The sequence below is a fragment of the Pteronotus mesoamericanus genome, unplaced genomic scaffold, assembly GCF_021234165.1.
Source record: "Pteronotus mesoamericanus isolate MK-2021 breed Mesoamerican mustached bat unplaced genomic scaffold, CSHL_Meso_final contig_26, whole genome shotgun sequence".
Taxonomy (NCBI): domain Eukaryota; kingdom Metazoa; phylum Chordata; class Mammalia; order Chiroptera; family Mormoopidae; genus Pteronotus; species Pteronotus mesoamericanus.
Window position 1 is genome coordinate 5,340,491 of NW_026555109.1, and position 16,352 is coordinate 5,356,842.

Genomic DNA, 16,352 nt, shown 5'->3' on the forward strand with positions numbered 1-16,352 from the left:
ATTTTTAGTAGATTACAACTTTAAAGAAGACCCTTGATAATCTGATGTAGCATTGACTTTCCCAAGGGGAACACACACACACACACACACACACACACACACACACACACACACACTTTTGCTACACTCCAGTTAGGGGTTTTCCAAGATAGAGTATATGGATCTGGAGGATGGCACAACCATACTATGAGGTTATTGGTTAGGACAATGTCTGCTTTCCTTATTCCTCCCTCCACATCACTATTTATTATTATTGTAATTTTAATAAATAGTACAATTATTGTTATTTTTAATGTGTAACTGTAGAATAGTGGTTTTTAATAATGACATCTCTAAAATGAACATTCTTATTGTTTTGAACATAAGCTTATTTGATTCTCTCCTTAGAAATAAAGAAATGGACTATAGAGGGATCTGCAATAAATCTGAAAGGGCAGATATATAATATAATGGTAAATGTTAGATTATTGTGGTTTTCTTTAGTGCAAGCTTATAGGCAGTCTATCATCTCTGCTTGGCAGGGTGGGCCTCCAGCACAACCTCTGAAATCAATCAAGCTTGTGGATTTGAGGTTATAGGCAAGGACATTTCACTCTAGTAAATGAAAAATGAATGGAAGCAAACATAAAAACAGTTGGGATTTTGTAGGAGTTACTGTTTTATTTTTAAGCCAAATATAGTTATTATTTGTTTTATCACAGAAACAGAAATAAATATAAAAACTTTGAGTTGAAAATACACTTTAAAATGTTAGGTTCTAATCTCAAATAACCAAAGGCTGTTTTCAAAGTTTAAAGCTTTTCTGATGAACATATATAAATCTAGATATTTGAAATCCTATGTGATTTTTTTCACATGGGCCTTAAGAGATTAGAATAAATCTTAAGTAATTAAATTCAGTGCAAGGAGAGCAAATAATTAGAATTTTGTGCCATGTAACAAGAGTGTATTGTTGGTAACTACTTTTCAATGTCCCCAGTACTGTTTGTTAGGCTACCACTGTGCCTTAGGGTGATACTTGTTCTCCTACACCCAGCCTTTCCAGCTTTGCTGGGAGCACTCAGACCACTCAGGGTTGAGTAGAGCTAAAAAATTATGTCCTAGAACCCTGATCTGTAAGCCAGGATGCGAATATGTTCCCAGTGGAGTTTTTGGTATGTGCAGTTCATAGGGCTATCTCTTAATAATTCCTATTATTTATGAGGTCCTTTAGAGTTTTCACAGCCTGTTGCATGCATAATCATTTAATCCTCACAACCCTTCTAAGAAATATAAGTAATATTATCCCTATTTCACAGACAAAGAAACTGAAGCTGAGAATGTGAAGTCATTTGTCCAGGTTATGCAGCTGCAGAGTAGCAGTGATGGGGCACTCAGGTCCTGGCTTGTGTGAGTCCAGAGCCTGTGTTCTTTACCATTATATTGCTTTTGTGTATTTAAAACAATAATTTTCACTCTTTTTTAAGCGAGTAAAGTCGTTCTGAAAGCATTTAAATACCCTGAAAAGTAATTAAATGCAGTGGGAAATGATGACAACTGGTCCTCCTTAAATCATTTTCTCTATTTTTGCCTCTACTGGATGGTCAAAATAGGCCTGTTTAAAAGGTGACATTTAAGCAAAGCTGGAAGTTGAAGAGAAAAGTAGCAGTACAGTTATCTGGAGAAGTGTGTTCCAGGCAGAAGGATCAGCCATGCAAGGACAGTAAGGCAGAAACATATCAATCCTCAAAGTCAGTATGCTTGGAGCAGGGTGAGCCAGGGAGGCTGTAAGAGTTGTGTTGCAGTCTGGGTTCTTTGGAAGCAGACTCTGAGGTAAAATTTGGTGTGCTGGTCATTTGTTAGAGATTGCTGTTGGAATCAAGACCTGTGCAAAGGAGCAGAAGCAAGTAGGACAAAGGTAGAGATAAAGCTTCAATAAAAGCCCAGCCACAGCCTAAGCGGATCCTCATATGCTGTACTGGACCTAGAGTGGCTTTGTGGAGGTGTCCCAGGTTGGGTTGAGACATCTTGATAACTCCATGTTATTCACTCACTGGCTACCCTGAGAAGGCTCTGTGACCTTGGGTGAGGTGACTTGTTTCAGCGGACGCAAATCCTGAAGATACTGACAGCCGCAGGCCATCTCTCAGGAGTGAGGTAATAACTCATTCTGCAGGGGATCTGGGCAGCACATCACAGTTCCATCACAACCTTTAAAGTCATTTAAAGAACTTTGGCTTCTCCTCCTGTGCCAAAGGAATGACTGGATGCTTTGGATTAGAAGAGAGAACCATATCACCACATGTAAGGACCACTCCAAGTGATGTTTCGAGAATACTTATCAAGGGCAAAAGGACCTGTTTTTTATGAGGTTGTCGCAGGCTTCCAAGCAAGAGAAGATGGCAGTCTAGCAGGGAATGTGCCTTGAAAGTGGAGGGAAATGGTCAGTTTTAGATGTGTTTGGAAGCTAAAGCCAATAGAACTTCCTACCGTATTGAATATGAATGTGAAGAGAGATGGGTCAAGGTTGACTCTTAAGTGTTTGATCAGAGCTACTGGACATAAAAGTAGAGGCAGAAGCTCAGAGGTGGTTTGTAAAGTTCATTCAGGGAGCAAGAGTGAATACACAGAAGGAAGCAAGGACTGAGCCCTGATATTGTCCAACAATAAGAAATCAGACATATCTGTATTCCAGGTATTTTTCAAGATTCTTCCCCCCCACCACCAGAATTTGTATTAGTATCTGTTAACTCTGAGATATGTATTTGCTACCACAGTGATTTTTGAACTGGTCAGTAAAGGTCCAAGTTTCTTCAAAGCTGCCTCAAAGGCTTCCAGAATATTTTAGGTGCAGCAGGAGGAATCTTGGGGTAACAAGTGAAAAAATGGCTCCTCTCCGAAAAATGTTTGACTGTCACTACAAAGCTATTTTTAGGTAGAATAGTGTCCTTCCTTCAAAGACTGTGTTAGGACCAAACCAACCATATGGTTAATAATAGTTCTTTCTTGGTGTCATTGTGTCAAACACAGTGTTGAATATCCATTGTTTTATTCTGTTTATAGCATTCACTTGCAAATTTTAACACCAACCCACACACATTGTACCTCTCCTGTTTCACTTCATTCTGTCATTCTTTTTCCTGTGGCTTCTCTGCTCTTTTCTATATTCAATTTTACAATAATTTTAAAAGCTATCATTTGAGTAGACTTTTTCCATTTTATGGTTTCCCTTTATGAATAGGAATTGATTTGTAAATTAATTTAATCTAGGAGAGTTTTACAGTGACTTTTGCTTTTATTTGACTTTTTCTTTTTAAAGAAATTACGTTGCTGAAAACCTTGATTCAATTTTTGCAGTAAATTTCTGGGTTTCTAAAAGAATAAACATACTGATTATTGAGGTTTAAGTAGAAGTTATCACAGTATAGTTAATACTCCAGAGCAGACATACTAACTTGCTGGTAATACTCTGCAGCTTAAAATTTACATGTTACATACATGTAACATGGAGTATTCGTGTCCCAGACTGTTCAACTGACTTTAGGAAACTGAATTCTTCCTCCTTAGAATTTACTGATATATTCTATTTTATTTGTAACAACTTTGCCTACCAGAATATTTAGAAATTGTTTTTCATTCTTTATATATATTTGATTCTCTTTTTTGAATAAAAAATTGTGGCATTGGGTAATTTCCTAACAGATTTGGAGCCATTAATGTAAACTCATTATTGTGAAAGATAAAAATGAGGAAGCATAATAGAATGGAATGTTCCTTTTTTTTTCCTTTAAATATTCAGATTCCAGGAGCTTGGTTTTCTCTGTGAATATCTAATAACTGGTCTTTATATATAGAGACTATGTCCAACTTATTTTAAGCAGTGTCATTAGTATGTGAGCAGGTAAATAATTTCTGAATATCCCTTGGAAATAAAGCATGTTCACTGGGTAGGATTTTGATGTACTAATTCTGAAAACAAGCTGGGACCTTTGGTTCTAGAAATACAAGATTAAGTTAACCAGAGGTAGATCAGCTAAGTAAGAAAATTGATAAGCTTAGAAGAAAATTAATATACTATACCTTTTTGACTCCATTTTAACTTATTTTTCATGGAAATCTGCATGTGGAGAATGAAAAAATTATCAAATATATGCATTTTTTCCAAATTACCAAATTATAAGGTAATCAGAAACAAATTTGGGAACAGAGAAAGAAAATACTTCTGCAAAATGTAGGGGGATATGGCAAAGCAAAATTTAAAAACCATAAACATTTAGGGTGTGTTTGTGTGTGAAACTCATTCTTTTTATATTCTTTTTGAAGCCAGAAAATAATTCATAAATGATTTCCACATCCAGGCTTTGGTGTTTTGTGCTTCTCATGTGAAATTAAGTCTAGAATATTGACCTGCAAGCTCATTTTCAATATTTGCTTTGCTTTCAAGTTCCATACAAAATCAAAGACAGTGTTCTGTATAATTATGTGTTTATATTAATGAGACAGTTATGTATTTGGTAGCTTAGTTAGAATCAATTAATTTTGTGGTCATTCTAGAGGGATCCAAAAAACCCGGAATTATCTTCTGGAGGGTAGGCCCCTTGTAGTTCAGGCTTCCTCTGCTAGGTGAGTGTTCTGTGAACCCACCTGTATCAGTGCACCAGTTGGCATTGTTGTGAGAGGCTATATTCGGCTTCATTGAATTTTTTTTGAAGACTCTTTCAATGAGTTTGCCCATCTCATGATGGGTGATTTACAAGCACACCTGCCCTCACCCTCTGTGTGTTCAGCAGTTTTTGACCAAAAACAACATGGCCCCTCTGCCCCAACCCTCCTTGCTCACCTGATCTCACCCCGAGCAATGCCCCCCCTGCCTCCCATGAAAAAAACATCGAGAAAGGGAAACATTTTGCTTATGTGGAAAAGGTAAGAAAAAAATGGCAAAAACACTAAAAGTCTTCAAAACTGGCAAGTTCAAAAGCTATTTTGAGCAGCTTTAAAAATGTCTTGATAGGAGTATTGCATCAAATGGAGAGTACTTTGAAGGTGATTGAAGTTTAAACATGTAAGAATAAATATACAATGTTTATAAATAAATTCCATTATGGGGGGTCCTCCCTCATATTAACTCCTTTAATTATGAGTTCTTGAACTGGACATTACTTGGATTTACCCAGATTGTGTATAGCTGTGCAATATAGTCAGTTGGGCTGGGCACACCCAATTGACTGCCTATTCTACTGAACTAACTAACCTTTGGCCTGTATCAAGAACAGTGCTTTTATTGGCAAAGCTCAAAGGCTGGAGTTTTTCCTTGCAATTTCTTTGTTTCTAAGTAATTGTCTTTCTTTGAAATCCAGTCAAGTTTTAGAATTGGCACTCAACTATCAAGGAATTTAAAAGAATCACTAAAAATGAAAACAGATGTTGAGGTCAATTTTGTTATAAATGAAATTAATAAAAAATAGAAAAATATTAGATATCTTTCTAACTTTACCACACCAAAAAATATTGTTTGGTTTTCCCTAACAAAAGCACACACCAAGTATGATTAAAACAGGGCATATTTCAAAATGTCACAAATACAGGGCACAAAGCTTCTGAAAATTACTTATTTGTTAAATGCTAAATTTTGTAGTTTTGGTTTTAAAAATGTCCATATTTTCATTGTCCACAAGCCATGTATTTATACTAATTTTTTGTTTTAATTTAAAATTATGAATCAGAAAAAAATAAATAAAATTATAAGTTACCATCACTGGATTTTTAAATTTATTTTTTGTGCCATGACTTAATTTGGGTTTCTTATCTCTTTCTGTATTTCCTTTGGTGGTAGAATATAAATCATAATGTCAAAGGTTGTTTTTTTGTCACAAACCATCATAAATAAGCCCAAAGAACAAACCATAAAAATGTAAGACATTCTTAGATTAAAAAACATGAGTAATGTTTTTTACCTACCTGGTGTTCAGAGGTAAAAGTACAGTTTGCAACTAGTAAATTATTAACATTTTTCTACCAAGGATTTCCTCCTTCTTTAGGATCTCTGTGATTTAATAAATAGTCAATATAAGAACCAGGAGGGTGTCAAATATGATAAACACATTTAATAATCATGTATTAAAAAGAGGAATTGAGGAATAATCATAAGATTATAATTTATTACAACAATTAAGCTAAAATTCTTAAATATAACATATAAGAATGTGCAGCATTCTTAGGGTGAAGGTGCACAGAAAGTACTAAAGTTGTTGGGTATGGATTTCATATTTTTTAAAAGTAATTCAAGGAGGCTTAAAAGCAATTATAAAAATGCAAAATAACTACCTAATTTAACTACATTTTACTTTCTTTGGATTATATTTTTCTTCTCTAGAAAGTGATCTAATGGTTGTCCTCCCTCCCTCCCTCCTTCCTTCCTTCCTTCCTTCCTTCCTTCCTTCCTTCCTTCCTTCCTTCCTTCCTTCCTTCCTTTCTTCCTTCCTCATTCAATACTTATTGAAAATCCACAATATGACAAGCAGAGGTTGCACACAGTGACCAAGGTCGATGAACCTCTCCTCCTGGAGACTTACAGCATAATGCAAATGGTCAGAGGCAGGGAAGTCAGTTCTCTCAGGAAAACTAGACATTTTTACAAAGTGTTAGGTGTCCTGATAGGAGGGAACCTAATCAGCAAGGGAGTCAGTGAGGTGTTCCTGGAGAAGTAACCTGTAGCTGGATAAAAAAGATGAAGAGAGGAGAGAGGGGACATATTCTAGACAGAACAACATGTAAGAAACTTTAGAGACAGCCAAGAGTGACCTGTTTATAAATTACTCACTGGAGAAATTATAGCTTCTACAGCTTGCTGAAATGATAAGTGCATTATGGAATACTCACTGCTTTCAACTCTGTTTTAGACATTTCACATAATAGTATCTCTGAATCCTGGCAATTCTAGAGCTATTAGTGCAATTTACATATGAAGTAACTGAGACTCAGTAGAATTAAGAGATTTCAAAACGTGTGTAGGATGAGATGGGAACCTTGGTCTCTATGGCACCGAAGCTGTTCTCTTTTCGGATACTGCCTTGTGTTCATTTCCCACTCTGAGCCCTGCAAAAAATCTTAAATTTCATTTTTGTTCTAATTTGAAGTAATCCATTTTAGTGAATATTGCCATTTGCCTCCTTTGCACAAATTAGTGTAAGTGGGATACTATTGAGATGAACCCGCATGAGCTCCTTTTCACAATATATCACGAAGAGTATGATTTTAAAAATGTATATATGTATCTAGAAAATACTGAAATACATTTTTCTTTGCAAGGGATATTGGGCAAATATTAGGTAATTAATTTAAAGATATGTAGTGATCTTAAAAAATAGCCAGTGTGAGGGTAAACAGAAGCCCTCTTTTATAAAGGGTGCTGATGTGGAAGAAAAATCTAATCTTTTTTCCTGCAAGATGGCTCAGGCAGAATGAAGCAAAGGAAGTGTAGGATGCCCTTAGGTGACTTTTCAGCAAAAAGGGCCAAGGGGTGGGGTTGAACTTTAAAAGATCACCAGATCTGTCAATGATGCTAATGTTTATAGGTTTGTTACTAGGTGGTAAACTCACTGCAACAGCACAAAGGTAAGCCCTGAGGTGATGTGAGCACACCAGTTCCCAGAAACCACCTTTCAGCAATCTTTCAAGGTGAGGGCAGTATTGAGTCAGACAGGGCAGCCTTCTGAAGCCAAAGAAGAGCGCCAAGGGTCTCTGACCAAGAGATTGGAAGTACACTAGTGTGTCTGCAGCAAAGTGCTTGGCTAAGTGGAAATGCCTTTCAGCCTCTGTTAGCCTGAGGATCTTTAGATGACAGGCACTTTGGTTCTGTGAGGTGGATATTGCTGAGCAAGTCCTCAAACTTTGGCTGAAGGCCCCAACAGGTGACAGGATGTAAGCTGATGCCGGTTTGAGCAGCTCAGCTTGCTTCCATGATGTCAGAGGAGGGCAAGCTGTCAGAGACTGCTGTGCAAAGGCCAAGCTCAGGGGACTGACTGTGCCAATTGCCATTGGAGAGCAACATGAGCCAAAGTAGCCACAGAATGTTCCAGAATTGAGAGGAGGGAAAAATGATGTATCTAAAACTTCATAGTTACCCTAGACAGTCACAAGTTCAAAGGCAAGAGGGTAGGAATGGAAATTCTACGGAGAAAAACTCAAAGTTTTTGAGGAAAAGGAGTCGTAAGATAATTTTCTTTATAGTCTCTTTAATGCATGTGTTTTTGGTTGATGTTACATTCCCCAGCAGAGCCTGAAGCCTGCTAACTGACTTCTCTCCTAAGCAAGTGACTGAGTATGGAGTCTGATAAATGCAGAAGTTGAAGCGAACATCCAAGGAAAGTTCAGCTTGGATTCGATAGCATCAGCCTCACATGCAAAGCTTGCTTTGATTCTATCATAAGTTTCTACCAGCTTGGTGACAAGCTAAGGATTTGAATACTCTTCCCCCAAAGCCCCCAGAATAAAATCCAAGTCTGAAATTACCAAAGATTGCCACTGGGAGGCCCCAGTGGTCTGTAAAATACACTTTTCCTTCTTAATGAGTGGAAAGAAAAGAAATGATTTAAACAAATGAATTATCAAAGATTATACGCAAATGCATTGAAAACAGTAAGGGGTAAGTGCACAATAGTATAATATGATAAATAGGTGGTGCTGTTCTCCTTAATTAAAGATTGTTTAAATTCTACCCCTTGTCTCAGCACTGTGCATACATTATGAAATAGTCTCCAAGGCAAAAAATAAGGGCTGGTTTTCAGTTCTGTGAATGCTATACAGGTGTTCATTGGCTGCCTGCATATGTGTGCGTGCACCTTTGAGAAGAGGATAGGAGGGAAGGGAAGAGAAGAAGTCTGTGAGAGGATGGAGAGAGGTAGCCAGAAGAGACCGTATTTGGTGGGGTGGGAAGAGGAGTTTAGATTCTTATAGGCTAAGAGAAAATATCTGTCCAGACCTGTCAGAATTTGATGTTCTTTTTTGTAATACAGTGATTCTCAAACTGGAGAGTGTACCACTACCACCTAGAGAGCTTGTTCAACTGGGCCCCAGCCCCAGTGTTTCTGATTTAGTAGATCTGGAGCATTTCTAACAGGATTCCAAGTAATGCCGATCCTCCTGGTCTAGGGACCACACTTTTAAGGACCACTGTTGTCACATTACACTTCAGAGTTATTATTTGACTCTAGGGTATTTTGGCACATAAGGGAGATGTGTCCATCTATTTGTTTTGTCTCCTCTATTCATTTTCTCTATTGTATCTGATGATCTACATCTTAAAATGTACCCTCTTCCTGGACTCTTCCCCATGAGACCTTCCGTGAACACCCTTAGTAAATTTCTGTAGGCTTCATCCTTTATGAGTTGTTGGGAAGACAACTTTATTCAACAATGTATGATAGAGAATAACCTTTTGGCTTACATTTAATGTTTTCTTATGTCTGTGTACCATTTATATCCATTTTGAGTTTAACACTTTAAGCACAGTTATAAATAGCCTATGAAGTGAAGGGAGAGTGAGGAAAATTGCGTGAGGTTATTTCACAAAGACTAAAGGGATATTTCTTAAAATCCTAGCTTGGAGACTGACTATAAAATACTTGTAAGTTATTAAAGAACAGACAGTGACAATGTTTAATTTTATTGCTACAGCATGTACTTGCTCCATATTCAGACAGGGTCTTAATTAAAAAATGTGTTGATACTCTTAATAGAAGAGACAACTCTGAACTCTAAGATTGTCTTTAGAGGGAAGTTATGATATACACAAATAGTGATAGCATTTGGGGTAGGATTTCTGGTGGTGCTAGGGATTTGTCAGGCCTGGGATGGGAGCAGGAGAATTTAACTAAGAATAATACTGATTTCATTATTGAGATATGTATCTGGACAAGAACCTTGTTTCTCTTGCTAGATATGCTAGAAGATGTGGGCATCGTTGAGGTGTTTTTATTTTTTGGAAGTGGGGTATAGTATTTTTTTTTCAGCTTTTTAAAGAGGGGGGGGGGGAGAGAGAGAGAGAGAGAGAGAGAGAGAGAATGAGAAAGATTTGTTCTTCTTCTATGTTGTATGTGCCCTGACTGGGGAATGAACCTGCAGCCTTGGTGTATTGGGACAATGCTTTAACCAACTGAGCACCAGCTAGGGCCTCTTTTCAAATTTGTGATGAATTAGTCATATTCTTTCATGAAATTAACATACTGATACCTCCAACTAGATAATTTCCATGAACTAATTTAAAAACTGGAATTCATCATCATCATTGTAAAAATAATTTTAAAATAAAAGCAATTAGAAAATTCTGGAACTGAGGGTGGAAGGGTATCCATTTTCTTAATATGAGAGCACGCTCATGCTGGTTCAGAGCGGTAGTTCTCAATGTTGGTTGTCAATTGGAATCCCTGTGAAGCTTTAGAGAAATGCTGTTTCCTTGGCCCTACTTCATCTCACTGAATTAGAACCCATAGGCTGGATGGGCACATTCTTGTGCAGAAATACGTTGGTTGGTATTTTGGAGGAAGTATTGGTTTGGTGTATATGACTAATCATGCTCAGATTGTCTCTCATTTGGCCTTTTTTACATTCTTCATGGCTTGTGACTTACCGAATCACTTACGAATTCCAAGTTTTTTCATTACATGTAATCGGTAAATGGAGAGTTATCCACGTGAAAACCTCCAATTGTACTGAAACACACCTCAGACATAGCCTCAGACATTTCCTCTTGAGCTCAGTCAATACAGATTAACTGTTTTTGGAAGAAAGAAAACATTCTAACTCACCTCAGTACTAGAATATTAGTTTATCTAATGAATAGAAACTGAAATGTTCCTGTGTTAGATACAAACTATGTCCTTTGCTGAACAAGTCACTACACCGTTTTTTAAGAATCCAAGAAGTTCAGCATCCCAGAAGGAGAGTTCTGATTTTCACAAAGTGGTGGGCAGGTGTTAGAAAGGAAGACTCAGCTGAGAGTAAGATGTGTCAAGCTAAAGGAAAAACCCAAGAGTGATCAGATCATGTTAAGTGTTTTTTGGCATATTGGACTGCTTTAGAAGAAACTAATAACTCCAAAAATGCTCCAGGATTTTCATACAAAAATTTTAAAGTATAATGTGTTATGAAATAACCAAATTTATAGATTATTAGGAATCTGGAATTTAAAGCTACCTTACAGGTTAGGAGTCCTACCCCTTATTTAGTGTAAATTAACCTTCTAAGGTATTGCTAACGGATAGATGGTGAATGAAAATTCTTTCAGGGATGGGACAGCTCTCTCCGACAAGGCAATATATTCTAATTATGAGAAAATGTGTTTATATATGGAGCAGAAATCTGCTTGCTTCTTATATCCAAAAACAAATAATTCTTTCCTACACAAAACAAACCTTTTCTATAAAATTGCAATGAGAGGAATATAGGACAGTTTGTCTTTTTTCAGGCTAAACATCTCTAGTTCTTTTTCAATCATTGATTATATATATATATTTTTTTTTTTTCAATAAGGAGCTCTTTATATCTTTATTTTATTATTTATTATTTTTATTTATAAATCATGTTTATTCTATTACAGTTGTCTCAATTTCCCTCCCCTTTACCCCCTCCACCCATCCCACCCCCACTCCCCACTCCCACAGTCAATTCCCATTCTGTTGTCCATGTCCATGGGCCATTCATACATGCCCTTTGTCTAGTCCCTTCTCCTTCTTTCCACCATTGTCTTCTTTCCCCATCCCCTCTAGTCACTTTCAGCCTCCTCCATGTTTCCCTGCCTTTGGTTTGTTTTGTTCGTTAGTTTATTTTGTTGAATTGAGTCCACTTATAGGTGAGATCATATGGTATTTGTCTTTCATCAACTGGCTTATTTTACTTAGCTTAATATTCTCCACTCCCATTCATGTTCTCACAAAAGGTAGGAGTTCCATCTCTGTCTCTCTCTCCCTTTCTTTCTCTTTCACTCTTTCTTTTTCTTCCTTCCTTCCTTCCTTCCTTCCTTCCTTCCTTCCTTCCTTCCTTCCTTCCTTCGTTCCTTCCTTCCTTCCTTCTTTCTCTTTCTTTCTTTCTTTCTTCCTTTCTTTCTTTCTTTCTTTCTTTCTTTCTTTCTTTCTTTCTTTCTTTCTTTCTTTCTTTCTTTTCTTTCTTAAATGCAGATTGATTTTATTTATTTTTTAAATGTCAAAGTTAATTATAAAATATTAAAAAACTTAAAACCATTGTAAAGTCTCAGCAATTAAACCAACATGACACCAGCACAGAAATAATCAAGTAGATTAATGAAATATAATGAACATTCTAGAGACAAATGTATATATCTGTCTAACAATATAATATATGATTGAATTGATAGTTCAAATCAATGTGTAAAATAAGGCTTATTTAACAAATAAGGTGCATGGACCACTATTACTTGGAATAAAACAAATATAGAGCCTTATTTCACACATCATACAAGAAATATTCAGGAGAGTTAAAAATCAATATGTAGAATCTAAGGAGTTTTAGAAGAAAATAGAACGAATATTTTTCATGACCTGAAGTAAAATATTCAAACCCAGAAACTATAAAGTAAATATTGATAATATGACTATATTAAACATTTAAGACTATATAGTAATATACATATAAAAAAAGGTAAAGGACGAGAAACAGAATAGAAAAGTATTTCAACACATCTAAAACATGGTTAATAGGGTTTTTTTTTTTTTTTTGGAAAAGAGTTCTACAACCTTTAATCAATAAATGGATAAATAATACCAAAAACTCATTTAAAACTTTTTTTAAAAAAAATAACTAGGCAAGGAATATACTAAAACAGATTTAGTTTCAATAAATAGTGAAGGAATAATTAAAATAACATCACTGTCACAATCAGATTAATGAGCATTAAAAATATTGGTAATATCAAGTATTGGCAACTCTGAAAGGAACTGGGTATTCATAGAAACTTTTTCTTCATCTTAAAGCGGTCCCTTTAGCATATTTTGCAGTGCTGGTTTGGTGGAGGTGTATTCTTTTAGCCTTCTTTTGTCTGGGAAACTCCTTATTTCATCTTCCATTTTAATTGAGAGACTTGCTGGGTAGAGCAGTCTCGTTTGCAGGCCTTTGCTTTTCATGACTTGGAATATTTCTTGCCATTCCCGTCTGGCTTGCAGGGTTTCTGTTGAGAAGTCAGCTGCTAGTCGTATTGGGGCTTCCTTACATATTATTACCTCTTTCTCCCTTGCTTGCTTTAGGATTCTCTGTTTGTCTTTGCTTTTTGCCATTTGAGTGATGATGTGTCTTGGAGTGGGCCTCATTGGATTCCTCTTGAATAGGACCCTCTGTGCTTCCTGGACTTGTGTGACTTTTTCTCTCCTCCAATGAGGGAAGTTTTCCATCATGACTTTTTCAGACAGGTTCTCTATCCCTTCCTCATCCTCTTCTCCTGGTATCCCTATTATACAGATATTATTATGTTTCAGGTTGTCCTGCATTTCCCTCAATGCCTCTTCATTCTTTTTGTCTTTTTTCATTTTCTTGCTCTTTCTGGGAGCTTTTTTCTACCCTGTTCTCCAGCTCGCTGATTTGGTCCTCAGCTTCATCTAGCCTGCTTTTGATTCCATTCTACTGTGTTCTTCAATTCAGAAATTGTATTCTTCATTTCCTCTTGTCTCTTATTGATAGTTTCTATGTCCTTTTTCATGCTGATGTAGTTTGCAGTAAGTTCCTCATAGTTTCCCTGTAGTTTTTGGTAATTCTCTCTGAGCTCACTGAACTCATTGAGCTTCCTTAGAACCGTTGTTTGGAACTCAATATCTGATAGTTTACTTTACTGTATTACATTTAGTTCTCTTTCTGGGGATTGTTCCTTTCCCTTCGAGTGGGACATATTTCTTTGTCTTCCCATTATTTGTGAGACTCTTCACTTTTGCTTCTGCCTCTTAAGTTGATCTGTCTTGATCTCCTGACTTTGTGGTGTGAACATCTATGGTTGGAGACCACTGTTTTTACCTTCTGGATCTGCCTCTGATGATGTCATATGTTGACCCTCTCTGTCCTTAGACAGACAGTCTGTCTGAGACTTACAGGAATCTACTGTTTGTGACTCTCTCCTTCAGCTGTTAAATCTATTCACTCTGCACTCAGCAGGCCACCTTAGACAGCTCAGGGCAGGGCGGAGTCCCTCCTGGGGGCAGGGTTATTGAGTCCTCTCCTGCTGCTGCCATATGGGGGAGGAGTCCACAATGTGGTCCCTCTGGCTACTCTCTGTTCTCTACCCAAAGCCTCCTTCCCAAGTCTCTCCTCAAGTGTCTCCAGACCTCTCTGCGTTCCCTTCAGCCAGAGATCTACTGTCTATGGCTGCCAGTTTTGCATTCAGCAGGCAGCTTAGACAGCACAAGGCGGGGTGGGATCCCACCTGGGGGTGGGGCCATTGGGTCCTTTGATGCTGGTGCCACTCAGGGGGAGTGGTCTCTGCCTGAGCAAGATGGCCGCTGCTCCATGGGGGGTGAGTCAGCACCGAGATCCTGCTGGCTACTCTTTCAGTTCTCGTCCCAAAGCCTCCTTCCCCAGTCTCTCCTCAGGCATCTCTAGCCCACTTTGCCCCTTCCTTTGCCAGAGACCAGGGTAAGTGGCTGCAAATAAAAATTTATACATTGGCCCTTTAAACTGTTCTTTTCATCTCCAGCCACCTGTCTCTGGCAGAGAGCAACTCTGCCACTTTTCACAGATGGCTGTTTTCTGTGTACATTTTGGGCTCTGGTGCTGTGAACTATAGATCCCCAATTTTGGTTTAGACTCCACTCTTCTCAGGGGGATCCAACTGGCTGTTTCAATATCCTTCTGATGCTGCCGCCTGTGGGCACCCCGCCCGCCTTCTCAGGTCTGTACTGCACTCCTTACCAGTTAGATTGCATTAAAGCCGATTCTTCCGTCTCCGAGGTTACAAGGCTCCTCTCTTGTTATTGTTCAGTTGTTTGTTCCAGGTGATTTCTCCACAGTTTAGTTGTAATTCCAGGTTGGTCCTGAGAGGAGGTCAGTGTGACTTCCACTCACTCCTCTGCCATCTTGATTCTCCTGATTATATTCCTTGGATATACTCCAGTTCCTCAGTATCTCCTTTAAAGTTTGGTCTCCAAAACTTGAAGTGGTGTGCTAAAATGGTTTGACCAAGTTGGAGAGAACTTTTTCTGAATTTACTCAATACTTTAGCAATAGAATAAAAGCAGTGACTCTACATCATAGATATGGACAGAATCAAGAAGTATTGGTTCTAGGAATCTGACTTTACTTGGTCTGTAGGAAAAGTAGTACCAGATAATACATTGGTATACATGTATAGCCCTACCCAGGGAGACTATGATACACTGGATTTCTTGTGAAAATTCTTACCCTGTATAAACTGAAAGAATTATTTGCTTTGCAAGATAATAATCCAATTTTTCCCTTTTAGTAACCAATGAAATTACTCAAACCCATGCAAGGGTTGAGTAATATGTAAGAGGGAGTGGTCATCCACCAGGAGTAGCTGGGAAATTGTAGGTACCTATCTGAACTTGGCTTCCAGATTAAGGGTTCAAGAAGAAATATGATCCTTATATTTGGCATTCAATACCTTTACTATATTTAGATTCATTTAGGGAATTTGAAAGCCACATTCATATTTTCTTAAAACCATTAGAGTTTTCTTCAGAAAGCTGAAGTTAAGTCATAGTAATAAACCTGCTTTTGAACTTTCCTTTTAAAAAGGAATCCTACTTACAATTTAACACAGTCTGATTACCTCAAAATACTTTGGAGACAAAGATAGCCGTATTGACCACTAGAGTTGGCATATGTATGTTCACTTTTTATCTGAGGTGAATTTCCAAGGTTTGTTTATATTTTACTATTAAAACACAATATTGGTATAAAAATATATGCTTCTCACTTAAAAAAAAAACATTAAAAACAAGTTGATATTCTTCAGTCTAGAGGGTGAGCAGAATATATTATATTAGTCTTATCATGGTTCTACTCTTTGGATTGTTCAAGAATTCCAGAGACTTGCTTGGTCTTGAAAAAATGAAGGTTCTTAACACAGGGCAGTTGATATTGTTACTATTATGCAGGTAGTGCTCTTTCACCATTTATAGGACTCTGATTCTTCTGATGAACCACAGAAGTGACCGACTTTTCTAGGGAGTAATTGTAGCCCTCAACAGTGTTCTCAGGGGCCTATGTTTCATGTCCAGCTCCTTGCAGATACCTCATGTGGCAACTTTTCTATTGACAATGTAACTAGATTTCAAAGGAGAGCATAGGCCTCCACAATGGTATCAGGGAAAGATTTTTATTTGCTAACTTTAATTCCTTCTAGAAAAATTATTTCT

At 37.3% G+C, this 16,352-nt stretch overlaps 1 long non-coding RNA gene across 1 annotated transcript in view; it reads left to right on the forward strand.

Annotated features, from left to right (window-relative positions):
- The first annotated feature begins 100 nt into the window (after positions 1-100).
- LOC129071203 (uncharacterized) overlaps positions 101-16,352 on the forward strand; it is a 40,752-nt gene continuing 24,500 nt past the window's right edge. Inside the window, exon 1 of the long non-coding RNA XR_008529220.1 lies at positions 101-1,389. This is a non-coding gene — a long non-coding RNA (uncharacterized LOC129071203). The remainder of the gene's footprint in view (positions 1,390-16,352) is intronic.